The following is an 18,860-nucleotide window of genomic DNA, read 5'->3' as shown; positions in this document are numbered from 1 at the left end:
ACCCAGGAAAATTAAATGACTTGGCCAAGATGATACAAAAAGTTTTAGTGGAATCAATGGTTTTAGACATTACTTTTGTGACTCTGACAGTCACTAACCTCTGTCTGCCTCAGTTTTCTCAACTGTAAAATGGGGATAATAATACCCTATCTCCCAGGGTTGTTGTGAGGATCAAATAAGATAATATTTGTCAAATGTTTAGCACATTGCCTATCATAAAGTGTTTAATAACTGCCTTTTTCTTCCTTTCTTCCTCCATAATTATTTCTCATTGCCTATTGAAGATTTTAAAAGGAACCTTAGAACTTCTCAAGAGAACAAACCATTTTTCTAGAACTTTAGACACATTCAACAGAGACAGAAACAAATGACTCAAATTCCATAGCTTTTTTTTTCTATTAAAGTAGGAACCTGAAGGACTTTTAATCGAATCCACTGTTAATCTACATTGAGATACTACTTCTTGATGGAGAAATTAAAAATTTCAGGTTTTCTACCTATTCCAATAGCCCTGCTTCCAGACAGAGCAAATCAATGAAATTCTAGTAATAATGGCGTACAGATGAATATCATGAAATAAAGACTGTCTTTTAATCTGATTAGTGAAGCAATTATGAAATGAAAGCATTTTAATTTAGAAAAGATAAATTTGTTATTTGTCATTTCCCCCAAATGCTGATATATATGTGTTTAATATATATTATATATATATATATATATATACATACCCACATGTATACAAGATATATAGAAATCTTCAAAAGCAAAGATTATCTTTTTTTTTTTGTTTTTACAAGGCAATGGGGTTAAATGACTTGTCCAAGGTGACACAGCTAGGTAATTATTAAATGTCTGAGGACGACTTTGAACTTAAGTCCTCCTGACTCCAGAGCTGATGCTCTATCCACTATGCCACCTAGCTGCCCCAAAACTACCTTCGAAGGAAATAGAGTACTATAGTTATTTCCCTAAATTGTACTCAGTGAAGGAAGAACTAAATAGATGACAACTAGAGGAATCATTTATTCTTTCATTTGTTTAGGGTGTTATTGAAGGAATTTTTATTTAAGTGAGAGTTAGTCTCCTTGACCTCTGAGGAATCTTCCCATTCTAAAATTTTGTGAATTTGAGATTGCCCCCAAGTGTGAAGTCCAACAGCAGAATTTACACCTATCTAATTACTCAGGATTGCTAAGGAGCTTCCTTCATTCTTTTCCTAAATTGTTAGTAGTAACTAAAGGCATGTGTAAGATAATCCATCCCTAGTTACAGTAGACAGTTTTTGTGTTTATGTGCTAAGATTGTTCCCCCCAAAATGAAACAATTTATTGGTGTGACTAAAGCAATGCCTCTCTCAAAGTAAACAATAGCCTGGTCTAGATGGCATTGGCATTGTCTTTTGTTTGCTTGTTTGTTATTGGTTTTGAGATTAGCTATATGGTAAAAGATTCAAACTGTGTAGTAGTATTTGAAAGCTCGAATTTCCAAACAATACTGAATAAGGAAAGTTTTGCAGTAAAACCATTTACCATATTTCGTGCTATATCATATTACATTTTCCCTTGGGGAAAAAGATCCTGTTAATGAAAGTATTACTCATTCACATAAATCTGTACTTGTGTTCCTCTATAGGATCAGTAAGGTCCATGGAGGCAGGGGTATTTTTTTTTTGTCGGCAAAGAACTGGATTTAAGACTTGGTTACTGTGATCCTGATGTGATTAATTAATGTCTTAGTGCCTTATTTAGCAGGGATAGACTCACCCTGGTAAGGAGAAGTCTCATCACTATCAGTACCCTATACAAAGGCACAGAGATCATTAAAAACCAACAAAAACATAGAAAATGGAAATATTGCACTGAACATTATAAGAGTTGGATATGAGTCCCTATACTTAGGGCAAGTCATTTCATAGCCCTGAATCACAGTTTCCTCTTCTGTAAAATGGGAAACAATACTGGCACCACATTCTTCACAAAGTTTTTACAAGGAAAGGTTTTTGCCAAACCTCCATATGAATAGGAGACCTAACTTTGCCATTTGCCAAGTGTGTAATTTAGAAGGCAGCCTCTGGCTCAGTGGATTGAATACTAGGCCCAGTCAGGAAGACCAGAGTTCAAATCCAACCTCAACATGTTCCAGCTATGCAACCCAGGACAAGACATTTAATTTCTGATTTACTGGAAAAGGAAATGGCAAACCACTCCAGTATCTGCCAAGAAAACCCTAACTAAGGTCACCAAGAGTTGGTCGTGACTGAAGAACAAGAATGTGTAACCCATGAGGAAATGGGATTTAATCTCAATATTTCATTTCCTCACTTACAAAAATTGTAATGATGAACTTAGAATAAATGATCACTGTTTTTTCAATTTTAATTTTTAATATTCCTCTCAGTTCCAAGATTTTTATGATGATCTCCTCTTGGTAAAGTTCCAGAAATGCTCTACTGATTTTCTTATTTATTATTTTGGTTGCTACTTTCTCCATTGATTCAATAAATGTTTCTTAGGTACTTACTACGTACAAAGCACAGAATCTTCTTTAACTGTTCATTGATTGCTGATACCTTTCAAGAAAACTCATACCTAATCTCCCAATATATTAGGGATTCTTAGTCTTTTCTGTGTCATGGGCTCCTCTGGCAGTTTGATGAAACCTACAGATTCCTTTTCCAAAGAATTTTATTTTTGTTTGTTTTTGCAAGGCAATGAGGTTAAGTGATTTGCCCAAGGTCACACAGCTAGGTAATTATCTGAGGCCAGATTTGAACTTAGGTTCCTCCTGACTCCAGGACCCGTGCTCTATTCACTGTACCACCTAGCTGCCCCAGAGAATTTTAAAATCATAAAATAAAATGCACAAAATTACAAATGAAAAATTATAACAAAATTATTACATTTTTGTGTTTTTTTGGTGAGGCAATTGGGGCTAAGTGACTTGCTCGAGATCACATAATAAGTGTCAAGTATCTGAAATTGGATTCATAGTATGACTGTGTGTATGTATACATATATATATATTTACATAATTATGGATAGAGAGAGAGACACACACACAGTGGGAGGGAGGGAAGAAGGGAGGGGGGGAGAGAGAGAGAGAGAGAGAGAGAGAGAGAGAGAGAGAGAGAGAGATTTAGTTAATTCTTGATTTCTAGGTTAAGAACCTCTCTATTTGATTCATTCTTCAGGGATTCATCCACCCAGATGCTTTGAGTACCAACTGCATGTCTCTGATTTAAAAATTCCTCTTCCCGATTTTTCTTATCCTACGCACTGCTTTGACATTGGAGGAGGTAGGAGGGGAATTGACTTTTTCCCATAAAATGTGTTCTTGTTTTGAGTTTATATTTGAAATATATTGACTTCATCCAAATCATCATAAAAGTAAAGATATTTTCATAAAAATTATTCATCATTTAATTATAATATTAAAACATTAGAAATGACCTATATATTCAAGCAATAGAGAATAACTTAATGAATTATGTCATAATATAATCAAATAATTGATGTCATAATAGATGAGTTCTTTCATAGAAATATGGAAAGATCTATGTGAAGTGATACAAAGTGAAATCAATTTAGAGCAGTATGAACACTTACTACAACTATATTCAAAAGAAAAGAAAATGAGAGATTGCAGTTTCATGCAGAGCTCTAGAGGACAAAGAAAAAATATTTGTTCTATACTGATTCATTTGGTACTGTTGTTTTGTGGGCTACAGGTTTATGCAAGATTTTACCCCTTATTTTATGTATTTGCTGGATTAAATGATTTTCTTGATGGTAAAGTTAATAATAAAAACTTTTCAAAACTGTATCTTATTGCTGCTTTACTTAGGATTACTTCAGATGTATCACTGAGATTTCCACTGCCTGACATCAAAGTATATGTTTCAGATAGTCAATATTTTTATACTGAGTACCAAAATAAAGTCAGAATTTTTTTAAAGATAAGTGTTCTTTTTGATAATTGTTATTTCTGAAGATAGAGCTGGTATTTTAGTACTTCAAAATTAATCTTAATGAGGCCTAGAAAATAAATATTTATTTTTTTAAAAAATCATTAGCAAATCATTATACACATTTGATCATTTTCTAATTTTTATTCTACAATTAAAAAAGAAATTAACTATGAAACCCTTGGCCTGTGGGGGTTAGACAGAGTAACAGGAATGGAACCTTTCTTGTGTATATCTTAACATTAGACTTATGACATGTGTTTAACCAAACAATCTTGAATATATTTGTGTATTCCTGGAGTCTGAGTCTTTTCTAAGACTTCAGTTTTTGTTTTGTTGTTTAACAGGAATTCTATAGAATTCAGCCTGGGGCATATTTGAAAATATACTTTCACTCAAAGTGAATCAGTCTGCAATCATTTAGTCCTGAAGTTATCCTAGGACCTAGAGGGATCCTTGGGTGTCACTGCCTGGCAAGTCTAATCTGGGATCATATTGATGGGTCTCATCTGCACCCAAAGCCAAATTGCTTTTCTGACTTAATCTATTTTCTTTTACACCTGAGGCTTTTGAATTGCAGCTAATTTGCCAAGATGCAATACAAGATCTAGTTTCAAAATGATTATTTTCTATGTTCAACACATAATGGGACCAAGAAAGCTAAAGCTAACCATCCATCAACTGTTTCTAGGTTTAGCCTGACCTGACTCAAAAAATGATTTTTGTCTTTGAAAGCTACAGCCTATATAATAATCTCTATTTTTGGAGATCTTGATGAACCCGCCTGACAGTATGTTCAATGCAAAATTCTAATGAGGTAGTCACAAAGGTAGTATAGCATGTATTTATGTGTGTGTGTATGTATGTAATACAATGGAAAGGGGCATGGATTTGGAAACAGAGATCTGAGTTCAAGTCCTACCTCTATTTGCCACTTATTACCTGTGGGACCTAAGGCATTAACATTTTTGGACCAGTTTACCTACATGTAGAGTGAGTTGGTTAGAAACTATAATCTCTAAGGTCTCTTATAGCTCTAAACAAGTGGTTCAGGTTCTGGCATTTCTAAGTCAAACAGATAAATTGATAGAATGAGAAAATTTTTTCTATTCTCTGTCCTATTCCCTGCCAACAATGAAAAACAAGCAAATGCTCTTCCCAGGCCAGGATGTTAGTCCTTTACCTATATTATTTTTGATTGATCTGACACTTAAAGACTCCTCAAACCTACAACAAAAGAAATGGAAATTATATGTGAACTCATCAGTCACTCATCATCATCAAGATACAAGGCTATTAGAAGGCAATGACAGTGAAAAACTCCTTTCTGTAATATCTCTCAACCACAAATCTGGAGAAAACCTGATGTTTACAAGTGATACAGAAAATGTCAAACTATTGTTGCTATTTCATACTAGAATAATTTCTATCAAGACATTTTCTCATGGTCATAGATTGAAAACAGGAAGGCATTTTGAAATATAAACCCCTCAATTTTTAGTTAAGGACACCTAGATCTGGAGAAGTCACGGGACTTGTTCAAGGTCACACAGGTAAGAAGCAGCAGAGCTGGGAGTAGAACTTATTTTCTCAAGTCTAAATTATGTTTTAATGACACCACTGTGTACTGAAAAAATAAATAAACATTCAAAGAGATACTTGTTAATTGACTGGATGACAGGTATTATGTTGATAGAACGAGCCTAGAATCTAATAAATGAATCAGGAATGAGTCTAATTTGGGTCAAGTATCAGTAATCTGGTCTCTGCTTTCACTGCAGGATTTTTCTGGGACAGTCATGGTTAACAGATGCCTGACAATATACATATTTTAGAGAAACAAAAAAAGTCCAAGATATTAACATCTAAAAGTATGTAGAAGGCAATGTATTAGAAATACTGTCTTCCCTCGATAATTCTTGCCTCCAGAAAATAACTAAGCTATTATTCCCAGCACATTTTTACGGTCATGGTTTAGTAGTTTGCAAAATGAATATCTAGCCCCAGTAATGGATTGTCTAAAGCTATTTGCAATATTCCCAAAGAATTACTTTTAGAACAGAAATAGATTTTTTTTAAGGTTGTAGCAAGAAGAAAAGACACACATTTACATACACACACTTTCATTTTGCAGGAGACCAGAGCCTAAACTGTCAGAAAATGATTAACGCACAGACATCCTCATTATTTTCAAAAGAATGCGCAGAGAGGCTGAATGCAGAATTGCCTTGGGCATTCCCAGTGCTCTGACGTCAATTCATATCAAATTCAGATAACTTGCTCTGTCAGCTGCTTAGTTCTCTTGGGTCTGTGAGAATCCAGCTCTCTCTAAAATTTCAGTTTACACTGCAACACTATGGTACTTTGAAATATTGTTAGAAAGGTTTTCTAACCTTCCTTAATATTTCTCCATATTATTATGGAAGATTTACATAATATGATGAACTTCTTCCTCTTCCCTTCAATTACATTCACCATTATTATGCAAAATATTATTCTGTTTTATTTTTGAGAGGGGAGGGTGAATTATTTAGCTTGATTTTGAGAACAGGAAAAAAAACAGCACCCTACTAAAAATCACTCATAGCTTCATGAATGTGATTTAGTTGACAAATCTATAATATGTGCCACCAATGGGTTTCTCTGAGGACTGTTGCCTAGGAAACCATATTCCTTGATTCCTCGGCTTGCCCTCCCCTTCTCTGTCTCACCATCCTATGTGACACCATGAGAAGGAAAAGGGTTTCCATGGTGTCAAACAAAGGAAAGAAAAGAAAAAGGAAATGGAAAAAAAAGTGAATTAAAGATAATTCCATTAAAGATCTCAAACAAGAAAGATAGTCTATTGTTTGACTAAACACCACATCTGAATCTGCAACTTTGTAATGGAATTTTACTAATATAGATGTTACCTCTGTCAGATTAATGATTCTTTACCAATGCCCTGGGAGCTCCTGTGGTATCTGATAAAGGACACAGTATGAAAACCCCCAAAGACCTAAAACTAATAATGCAATTTCTTAACATTTATTAAATAGTTACATTTAGGGCACTTAGATGAAAGTGGTCAGATAACATTTATTAAGCAGCTACTGTGAAACAGACATGGAATCAGGAACCCTGGGGAAAAGTTAAAATCTAGAAGATATGGTCACTACCCTCTAGAAAGTGACTGATAATAATTTTATTTTTTTATTAACTTGAGAGTTCATTTTGGATATACAGTTTCAAAGTTGCCATCTCATAAACAGTTCAACTACTAAGAGCTATTTAATCAAATAGCAAAGTAGGTCTAAGTGTTGGCTAACTGCAGCTGCCTCAGGCATTGCATGAAGGAACATGATGAGTCACAGATTTTAATATAACTTTTCATAAATGCATATTTTTATGTAGGATAGTCTCACCCTTACATGCCATTTAAGAATTTATTTTCTGATATCATAGATATGGGTGTAGGTTCACTGTGAAGTCTCAAGCACCTCTGGCTGATAGCAAGTAAGTCATCAGGGGCATTCGCAATTTCCATGGGTCTAGTTTTCCAGTTGTGTTCGAGGCACATCAGTATCTTGTCCCTGTTCTCTCTATGAATGCTCTTACAAGATCTTCCTTTCTCAAAAAGGACCAAGAAAATGATGTTGATAAACACATTTTTTGAATTTTTTTCTTCCTCTACCAGTGCTAAGCAGCTGGAATATTGTCTAATATTGTGTATTCTGAAAGGCCTAGAAAACAAGTGATGCTTGATTAATATTGTCTATTATCAGGCTATGTTTCCTTCCTCACTCCAGGACTAAGACAAAAGGCCTATTAGTTATTTGCATACAATGGTTGATAGTCTTTGATTTTTATGAGGATAACGAAGAAGGAAGGATTATAACAATGAAAAAGACCAGAGACATTCTAGTCTAACAAAGAGGGCTAGCTTTGGCGTCACAGGGTCTAGGTCTGAATCTGTGCTTTAACAGCTTCTCACAGTCCAAATTTCCTCTTCTTTAGAATGACCTCCAAGGGTCTTTCAAGCTCTAAAACCATTTCTATGACTTTCTGAACTGAATACTGTGAGCTAATGTTTGTGGCTGCTTATCCTACTCATGATCTAGGTTGTTAGAGAAGATGGACCTCTTCTTCCCAGGGAATTAGTCAGTAAGCTGGTTATCTAGGCCAACAATTCTCAAACTTTCTGATCTTAAGATGCTTTAATTCTCTTAAAAACATTGAAGATCTCAACAAGCTATTATTTACATGAGTTATATTTATCAGTGTTTATTGTATTAGAATTGAAAACTTCTTAGTATTATTATGAAAATAACCTTGATGTCATGAAATTCTTAGACTATTATTTGACAACCACTGATCTAAGCTGTACTTTTTACATTGGCTCATCTTCCTTCCAAGACTTCCTTTTGGCAATTTCACTGCTCAATGGATGGGTAGACATCTCAGAAAGATTCCAGAAAAAGTAAATAAATTTTAATACTGGAAGATAAAGGAAAAAGAGATTTAAAAGAACTGCAATACATTCACTGTGCTTTTGTTATATAATTTGATTAAATAAAAAATATTTGAATCATTTAATTGATTACAAGCTGAGGAATTGTCCAGAAATATGCATCCTGCAAGATTTGAAATAATGAAATTTGATCTATCAAAAAATACAGTACAAACTAAGTAGGCTCTTTAAATATGATATGAGAGCATTGCCAGTGGAAGCAACATTTCTTCTCAATGTATTTCTTCTACAATGTATTTTTGCAATAAAAGTACTAATGGTAGCATCAATATCAAGGAATTTAAAGCACCTGGATTTATTTTGATAGGAGGGTAGCTGAAAACATTATTAATAAGGAGCTAGAAGGGAAATTAGTAATCTAGTGAGTTTAACAACTTCAGTTTACACATGAAGCAGTTGAGGACAAGATAGGAAATGAATGTTACAATGAAATAAAATCATGGAAGGTCGACAAAAAGAATTGTATTCAGACCTTTCAAATTACTAGTGAGACACTCTATAGCACTAGTTTCAGGAAATTAGGATTCATTGGAATACAAAAAAGAAGATATTGCCAAGATGAGATATTTTTGGATACATTAGGATTGATAGTTCAGCTGGTATGTAAAATTTAAGAGTAAGTGGGAGAGAAACAGATGTAGAAAACATCTGTTTTTTTCCAGTGGAGATGAATCATAAAAGAAGGATGGATTAACCTTTCTGGTGGCAGTTTGTGTGTGTGTGTGTGTGTGTGTGTGTGTGTGTGTGTGTGTGTGTGTGTGTGTGTGTAAAGCCATTACCCTACAGGTTCCTTCCCATCCCCCACCTCTACACTTTCATCTCCTGTGGTCCCCGATTAGGTTATTTTGTTTTGGCAAAGTAACACAACCCTGAAGAAATGTTTGTAAGGGTGTCTCTGTTAATGTCAGAATACTTCTTTAATTAACTGCAATCTTTGTGGAAGAGATGCATGGAAATAGTTCATTTTTAACATTCTTCTGAAGGCTAAGGAGGGTCACACTGAGAGGTTTAAAAATCATAACCAAGGAAATCTCAAGTGCAAAATAAACAGGGTTGCTATTTAATAAGACTCTGAATTGCTGTTATTTTAATGAAAGCCCAAGTTCCTCAAACAAATGAAGTCTGAGGCTTTTGTCTGAAGGGAGGGGAGTTGAAAGAAATCAGAAAGGGGTGTCTCTGGGACTGTATCCTCTTCCCCTGGCTCATTGTGAATCCTGGAACACCACCCAAAGGCAACATTTGTTCAAGGCTACAGCAGGCATAGCAAGAACAGAATCACAGTGGACAATGACTAAGAGTAGCAAGAAAACGACAGAGGAGTAACACAGCAGTGGAGCAGAACTTCATCTGGAATATTAAAGCAAAGGAAAAACATTCAAAGTTGGTTCAAAGAGCACAGACATATCTTTAAGAATTTTAAAGTTTATCTACATTAGTGACTGAATTCCCCCCCCACCCTTTATACTTTCATTTTAGTTTTAGGGCAGGAGATGACAAATTTTGTTCTTACCTGAAGACATACATAAGACTGGAAATCAATGGATACAAGAAGGAAAAAGAAAAACAGAAACAACATGTAAAGTGGAAAGAATAAGGACAACACAGGGAAGTAAAATATTCTGGAAATACTACTCACATTTCGAACTAGGAAAATGACACTGAGATAAACAGAGAAACCTAGAGATACTTCATTATCTCATCTCAAAAATGGGTCTATCAACTGACTATATGATGGAGATGAAAGAGCCACACAATTTAGTTGTTGAGTCTTTTTCAGTAATGTCTGACTCTTTGCAAACCCATTTGGGGTTTTTCTGGCAGAGACTAGAGAGATCTGCCATTTCTTTCTCCAGCTCATTTGACAGATGAGGAAACTGAGGCAAACAGGATTAAATGACTTAAATCCCAAAGTAATGAACTAGTTTACTAGGGCAATAATTTTTTTTTAAAAAAACTAGAAAGATGCATTTTCATTTAGGGTTTTTTTTTTAGGTTTTTTTTTCAAGGCAAATGGGGTTAAGTGGCTTGCCCAAGGCCACACAGCTAGGTAATTATTAAGTGTCTGAGACGGGATTTGAACCCAGGTACTCATGACTCCAAGGCCGGTGCTTTATCCACTGCACCACCTAGCCACCCCTAATTTAACTGGTGATAATAATGGTCTTCTCAGCCATAAAAGAAGGGCTCTAAAATTTTAAAGTATGTGTTTAATAAAATTTCTGTTATTTCTCTTAAGATAATGAAACAATGAAAATAACATTTATCAGAATAATGTACTTGATTATGGCTATAAGTGGAATCCAGATTCAATTTCTCAAATATTTCTGTACCTTCAGGCACTTCCCTACACCAAACAAGAAAACAGTTACTTCTATAAGGCAGATACATTTTTCTTTCCTTTTTCTCTTTTAAATTAACTATTCTAAGATTAAATATTAGAATGATCTATAGCTATATTCTCTATACACATTCACAGATATATATTACATATTATATATATAAATACATACCATCTATTTAGTTGAAACATAACATAATTCAACTCTTAGATTGTTTTTCCTCCACATTATTAATTCCTTCTTTGATTGAATTCAACCAATCAAAAGAAAATATGTGTGCAGAAATGTATTCAGCATTTACACTGAATAAAAGTATTCACATAATGGTAAAAACTACAGATACTCTTTTAAAATTAAACTAAATATTTAAAGTTTTATAAAAAATAGGCATTTCAATTTGTAGTTGATTCAATTCAGTGGCTATTTATTGAGCACATGTGGGGAATTCATACTCAACTAAGAATTGATTCATACCCTCACAGACTTTGCAGTCTAGTAAATCAAACATGATAAACATGAAAAGAGCAACAATAATAGCTAAAATTACATTTTGAAAAATTTCTATACCCTCCAAAGCATTTAGGTTCTGATTTGGAATATAAGTTCCCTCAGGGCAGGGACTACTTTTTGCTTGTTTTTTTTCTATTTATTTATTTATTATTAATATTTATCATATTATATATTTATTATTCTTATTTTTCTATGTAATTCAAGCAACCATTAGAGTATCTGACCCATTAAAAGTGCCAACTCTTTTGACCAAATGGAGGCTGTATTGTTATTCATTGGATACATTGTTTAATTAGCAATATTAAACAAGGTTTCTTAAAGATTACTCAGTCTAAGGTTTTCATTTTACAGGTGAGGAAACTGAAGTGAAGTCAAGTAAATTGCCCAGTTTCAGGTGGTCAGCAAGGATCAAAGGCGGTATTTGAAGTCAGGCTTTGACTGCAAAGCTACCATCTCTTCTATTACAGAACAGCATATTGATTAAATAACATATCATTGTTTTTTTCACTTGTATTGTCATACTAGAGGTAGATGCAGTCCAATATTAACCAGGTTGAAAATGAATATTGTAACAAATCTCTCCTATGTTTTAATAAATTCTAGCATAAGGGAACTCAAGCATGAATGTTGTTCTCTACGATAAAGCAGATGCAGATATGATATTGCCTGAGAAAAAGTCTTGCTCACTTTTGGTGAAAACTTTTATTAACAACTTTATCAGCAATGTTACATATTGTTAAAAATATATACACACGCGTATATCTATATCTAAACCCACATGTATATGTCTATATCCCACACATGTGTACATATACATATATATATATACATTATATATGAAAGTCAAGAAGTCTAAGGATCTAAGAGGCACAGTGATTTCATTCAAGTTCCTTCTTCTAAGAAGTACCTATAGGGCGGCTAGGTGGCAAAGTGGATAAAGCACCGGCCCTGGAGTCAGGAGTACCTGGGTTCAAATCCGGTCTCAGACACTTAATAATTACCTAGCTGTGTGGCCTTGGGCAAGCCACTTAACCCCATTTGTCTTGCACAAAAAAAAAAGAAGTACCTATGAACTGCTCTAGAAGAATATAAATTCCTTGAGAGCAGAGACTTTTTTTGTTTCCCATTTGCCCCAAACCCTGCTTTGCAAACACTAGATATTTAAAGAATGTCTATTGAATCAAGTTCAACCTAGATCCTTGGGATCTTTGTAAATATTATTTCTATCATACTATATTTCCTTAAGTTTCTTGATATTCTCAATTTGAATGAGGACTTACAAAGGTATCAATTTAAAATTCAAGTAACCTCTATTACTCTAAAAGATGGACAATTTCAGTATTTTGGAGTACCTCTTTATGTCACCATTTAAATGCAAGTATAACTAGTCAAGTCTCATGGCACTTCTTTTTTGTAGCTAAAGACTACAGCATTATTATATGCTTGACTTCTATATTTGTTAGGTGCTTAGAATATACTGAGCAGAATACACAAAGCAGTGAATTTGGTATTCACTATTTTTTGGCAGACATAAGAAAAAGGCACCAGAAAATGAACTCTTATTTGCTGTTGAAAAAGGACATGAGAATAAAAAGAAGAGTCAGCTCCTTCTATTAAAGTTTTTCCTATGTATCCTGCTATCTCTTCTCTTTAAAGAATACTTGAAGACCTTCAGACCTAGTGGTCAGTAACTTTCAGAGTATATTTAGTTTCTCTATATAATTAAACATGTGATCCCTCCAGTGACTCCTTAGGTAAGGCTATTCACATCCTCAGTCACTGAAATATCCTTTAAGGCTGCAAAAAAAAAAAAAATTACCCTTCTCAAGTTCAGCTTACCTTGGGAAGCTGCCTAATAGCTGGAAAAACCCACCTCTTCTTGTAAAGGTATTGCATTTCAATGCTAGAAAGATAGTATCAGTAAAGTTCCCACTCTGGCCAATCAATGGCTTAAAGAAAGGAAGAGAAAAGTTTTGTTATTATTTTCAGTTGTGCTTGACTCTTCATGGCCCCATCAGGGGTTTTCTTAGAAAAGATACTGGAATAGTTTGCTATTTTTTCTACAGTTCATATTTGAACTGAAGGAAACTGAAGCAGAGGTTATATGACATACTCAGAGTCACACAATTAAAGTATCTGAGGTCAAATTTAAACCTGGGTCTTCTTAACTCTAGGGCAGCTAGTTCAGATGCTAATCATGTTACCCTAGGCAAGTTACTTAACCCTGTTTGCCTCAGTTTCCTCATCTGTAATATGATCTAGAGGAGGAAATGTCAAAACATTTCAGGATCTTTGCCAAGAAAACCCCAAACAGGTTGTGACATGACTGAAAATAAAACCACAAATGAACAACAAACTTCCTAACTCCTGCTCCTGTACCACCTAGCTGCCCATCAAAAGAAGTTCTAGTCAAATTCGAGAAATCCTCACTCCTTCACATCTGACACCCAAAGAGGTCACCAACTATGAGACACCTCCACAATCATAGTCTATGAAATTATTAGTTGGTTCAAAAATTCACAAAATCCCTTGACTGGTCAGTGATCTCATTTACAGATTTTATGAGTAGATTCAAAGATGTTACTAATAGATGCTCCTTGTGCATCTTAATGAGTACCTGAAAAGAAAATTCTTCTTCAGTGTACCCAATCTAGAACTGAGCACTATACTAAAAGTTGGCATATTTTTGAATTCCTAAATTAGGTTTTTATAATCTTCTACCTGGACTCATTTTTTTTAAATTTTTGAGTAGCATCTTTATTTTTTTTCATCCATATGCATAATGTATATTTTTAAGTTACACAATCTCCTTCCACCCTCCCTTCCCATCCTCCTCCCCTCAGCATTGGTCAGGTTAGCATTGCACATACACACATTTTTGATAAACATATTTACAGATTAGTCATTTTAGGTATGAAGATATAGAATTAAGGGAAAGGGAGACAATTCATCAGATTCTGAAGGGTTTTTTGTTTGTTTATTCTGGACTCTTACTATAGTTTCCAAATTGGTCTCCCTGACTCAAGTCTCCTGCCACTTCAATCTATCCTCCATATAACATCAGGTGATTTTCCTTAAGTGCAGGCCATTTCCCTACTCAATAAACTCCAGTAGTTCTCTATTATCTTCACAATCAAATATAAAATCCTGTTTGTCCTTCAAAGCTCTTCACAATCTGACTTCAACCTACTTTTCCAGTCTCATGCATATTTTCCTCAGCCATACTGAGCTTGTGCTTGCTATTCTCACATTCTTCTACCAATTCAATGCCCTTGTCTGGAATGTTCCCTCATTCCACTTACAATTCATGGAATCTCCAGTTTTCTTCAAAATTCAGTTCAACTGAAATTTTCTACATGTGATTTTTTTCATGCCCTACTTGGTCCTCTCCTAAATAACTGCTGGTTATATCTCTGCCAATATTACTTTGATTTTATTTTGCATCTCTATTTTGTGCATATCTACATGTATGTAACTGTATATATATATATATATATATATCTCAACATTTGTACATATCTATACATGAGTGACTAGTATTCTTCCATAAAAATATAAACTCTTTCAAGGAGAGAACTAGTTAACTTTCATCTTTGTATACCTAGCACCTAACAGTGCCAGATACAAAATAGGTGCTTGGTAAATGTTTGTTACTTGATTCACTGATTATGATATCTTAGGCATTATTGAACATATATATGCTGACCAGTATATTCTGGGAATGGGCTATCCCACACAGTGGTGCTGGAATTTGAAGTTGATTAGAACTGATCTCCACCTGGTTGTATGTGGCGATGAAAAGTCCACTAAGTCCACTGCATTCTCTAAACAATTCTAATCACAATATCCTTAATTCCCCCAACTACTCAAAAATCTGGCCCCACTTGATCATTCCTTCTATGTTCATTCCCATCAGTCCATATAGATATACTTTTTCAGTTTAGGCATATATAGGGATTCACTCAACCCTCAGCCATGCTCCCTAAAAAAGTGTATATCCAGACAGATGGAATCAACCAAAATGGTGTGATTTTCCCCTTTGGTGTCAGCTTGACTCCCTTATTGCCTAGAGCTTACTGCCAGGTATGACAATGGAGATGTAAGCATTCTTCAAAATCTCCCAAGGCAACTTTTTGTAAAAGGAAGTGATGGCTCTGAAAATATAATATTTTGTATACCAAGGCTGTCTCCTTTATCATTCAACCACTTACTTCTAAAATATTTTTTTCCTATTAAAGTGTTGTATTCAGTTGTGTTCATACAACTGCAGATACAGATCTAGATATGTTTTACCCATCCAACTCAAATCTGATAAAAGGATTCTGTTAAAATGTACTTGCAGTAGAACATGGCATTGAAAAGAATAAGAATTCTTTTCTGAAAGTAGTTACCTTTGTACATTTGGAAAATTAAAGTGATATTGGAAAGTATTGAGAGCTCATTCATTTTTACCTTCTCTTATTCCAGAGCTAAAATAATTATTAAGTAACCAGTCTCTTTAAGCTATAAATAGAAAGCAAATGATTTATCTCTCTAACAAAAGAGCAAATCCACATGCAGGGGACCAAATGGTAGATGCTCTAGTGATTTAAATGTATAATTGGAATGTTTTATAAGCATCTTTAATGAGTGGGCAAATTACTAAGGGCTGAGACACTAGGGACAACTACAGATTAATATAGCAGGGTATTTTAGGATCCAGTGGAGTGGGAGGATAGACCGAATCCATGTTTATTTTTGAAAACACACTAGTGTAATGTTTAAACTATTTCATAAGAGTATATTACCCAGGAAGGGGACACTGATTCTCATTACATTAGAGCATCATGAAGACAAGTAAGAACTTCTTACTGTCCTTTAAGCAATGACCAAATCAATTCAATTCTATTACAAATTACTATCTTTATAATCTTAACAAATAGTGCTGTCAAAAATTAAATGGTTAAGCATAAACATACCACAGGCAGAGTGGAAATAAACTAAGCCCTGACACTTATAGACCTGGTTATGATGAGAGAAATACTTTCATAATGGGAGACTATGTCTGCAGCGTGAAGCTGTAAATGTAATGGGACACAGTGAGATACTATAATGATGTAAGTGTTGCTACCTGGTGAGCAATAAGACCAACAATAGTAGGAAAAAAGCATCTCAGTTATCATAAGCCCTTGAACTAGAGCTGCAAATATAATTGTATGTCAGACATGTACTGAAGTAGTTTTTCAGAGGCTGAACAGCTGGTAAACTTTGGAGGGGCTGCCATGATAATATGATAATGAATTATTTAACTCTATTAACTATTAGCTACAAGTAGGTTAGATTTTTAGGCTTTGACCATCTGCTGCAGTAAAGTCAGTGTCCTAAGTAAACATACAAATTAGACATACTAACATGGACACAAGACTCTAATAGCTCCTTTAAAAAAATCAAAATAATCTTAGAACCAGAAAGATCTGAGTTCAACTGCTTCTCCCCACACAGCTAATCTGTGACAAAGGGTAAATCATTTAACTAATTTGTGTTCTAGAAAACTATGTAAGAACATAACTTTTTTTAAAAAAGTGAATGAATTGAATGAAAGAATTTCCCCAAAGATATCATTACAACAATGAAACCATGGGTCCAATCCCTATCCTATACTGGCTGAAGCAAAAAAAAAAAAAATCAAATGAGAGTTTTGGAAATTTTTTTTATCCATAGTTTTCTCATGTCTGACTGATACTGATCAGACTGGCATTACTTGCCTTTTTATGTGAGTACCTCTAAATATTAGAAAGAATCATTATATCATTGTCAATATTTTACAAAACATTTTTTTAAATTTTTTTGCAAAGTAATGAAGATACTTGCCCAAAGTCACACAGTTAAGTATTAAGCATCTGAGGATGGATTTGAACTTAGGTCCTCCTGATTCCAGGACCAGTGCTCTACCTACTTGCCACCTACCTGCCCCCATAAGACTTTTAAAGAGTAGGGCGGCTAGGTGGCACAGTGGATAAAGCACCAGGCCTGGAGTCAGGAGTACCTGGGTTCAAATCTGGTTTCAGACACTTAATAATTACCTAGCTGTGTGGCCTTGGGCAAGTCACTTAACCCCATTTGCCTTGCAAAAAAAAAACTAAAAAAAAGATTTTTTAAAGAGTAACAATAATAATTCAGATCTTCAAAATTTCAGACAAGAAAAAACACTAGAGAATATCCAATGTGCAACAATCTAACAATCTTTAATGCTAGGAAGATCACACAATTTAAGAATACCTTAAAGAACTAAGTTGTGTTAATTGGCAGAGTGGATTTGTGATTTTTTTCCCCATGAGATAAAGATGAGAAGATGAAAATTTTTATATCAGGTAAAATTACAATATCTGTTTATAATTTTGTGTATTTAAAGTGCATTTGCACAGAAGAAAGAAAATATTTATAATAGATACTTATACATTATGTACATTATCTATATCTACACACATACACATATAGATAGATAGATAGATACATATGTAGATGTAGATTGATAGCTATATCTCCTCATTACTTGATGTATCCAAACCATCCAGACTGCAAAAAAAGAAAAATTACTGAAGACATTGATGGTCAAGCCAAATTGATGTAGAAACCCAAAGAATTGGAATCACAAAAATAAAATAATGCCATTAAAATTTCTGCTTGATCAAAACTAACATTACTTTAAAAGAAAAATCCATTAGAGAGTTCAAATATCCTTGCCTGCTAAAGTAATTGCTCATTGAAATACACCTGGTCAATGGGGCCAGGTAGTTGCTGGGTCTCTGGGGTGGGAAGTAGGCTTGCTCTATCAGCGGCTCCACTCAGCTGCCCCATCACATATTTTTGAAGAGGGACAGAGTGAAAGGAGAGAGAAAATATAATAGATGGTAGTGGGGAGGAATGAATGGAGGGAATTACAATCAGTAACAGCAACTCTGGAAAAATATGAAAGTAACTTCTCTGATGGACTTATGATAAAGAAAGTGATCCACCCAAGACAGAGCTGATGATATCAGAACACAGACTGAAAAACATTTTTCTCTCTCTTTCTTTCACTTTGTTTCTCATGAGGTTTTATATTTTTGTGGGTGGGGGATTATGTTTACTCTTAAACAAGAATATTTTTGTAATGTTTAATAAATTAAAGAAAATAAAAATTAAATTTAAAGGAAAAAAAATACACTTGGTCAGTGAGTTCACATACTACAACTAGGAAGAACATATTTCTATAAAATTTTTAAACGAACTGTGACAGTCAGACCTATTTCAGGCAACACTCACTGCCCCTATACTGATATATAAACTTCAATAATAATTTAGTCCAAATAATGCCATCCAATTAACAACAAGAACAAGTACCAAAAAAAAAGGTTAAGGAGTATTTTCTTCAATTTAGATATCAGATGAATACAGGTTGGTATAATAGGTTGAATTTAGTTAGTGGTATACAAAATATTAATTATATTTTGTGCTCCATTCCTTTAATCTAACAAAGACACTTTCTACATTGACTCTCTTTTTATGTTAGTCTCTA

General features: G+C 34.2%; 1 protein-coding gene across 5 annotated transcripts in view; it reads right to left on the bottom strand.

The window, feature by feature from the left end:
• PDE4D (phosphodiesterase 4D) overlaps positions 1-18,860 on the bottom strand; it is a 1,222,901-nt gene that overhangs the window by 546,870 nt on the left and 657,171 nt on the right. The gene's annotated exons all lie outside the window — the stretch shown is intronic.

The sequence above is a fragment of the Macrotis lagotis genome, chromosome X (assembly GCF_037893015.1).
Source record: "Macrotis lagotis isolate mMagLag1 chromosome X, bilby.v1.9.chrom.fasta, whole genome shotgun sequence".
Taxonomy (NCBI): domain Eukaryota; kingdom Metazoa; phylum Chordata; class Mammalia; order Peramelemorphia; family Peramelidae; genus Macrotis; species Macrotis lagotis.
Note: the sequence above shows the minus strand (reverse complement) of the source record. Positions and strands in the feature narration are given on the sequence as shown.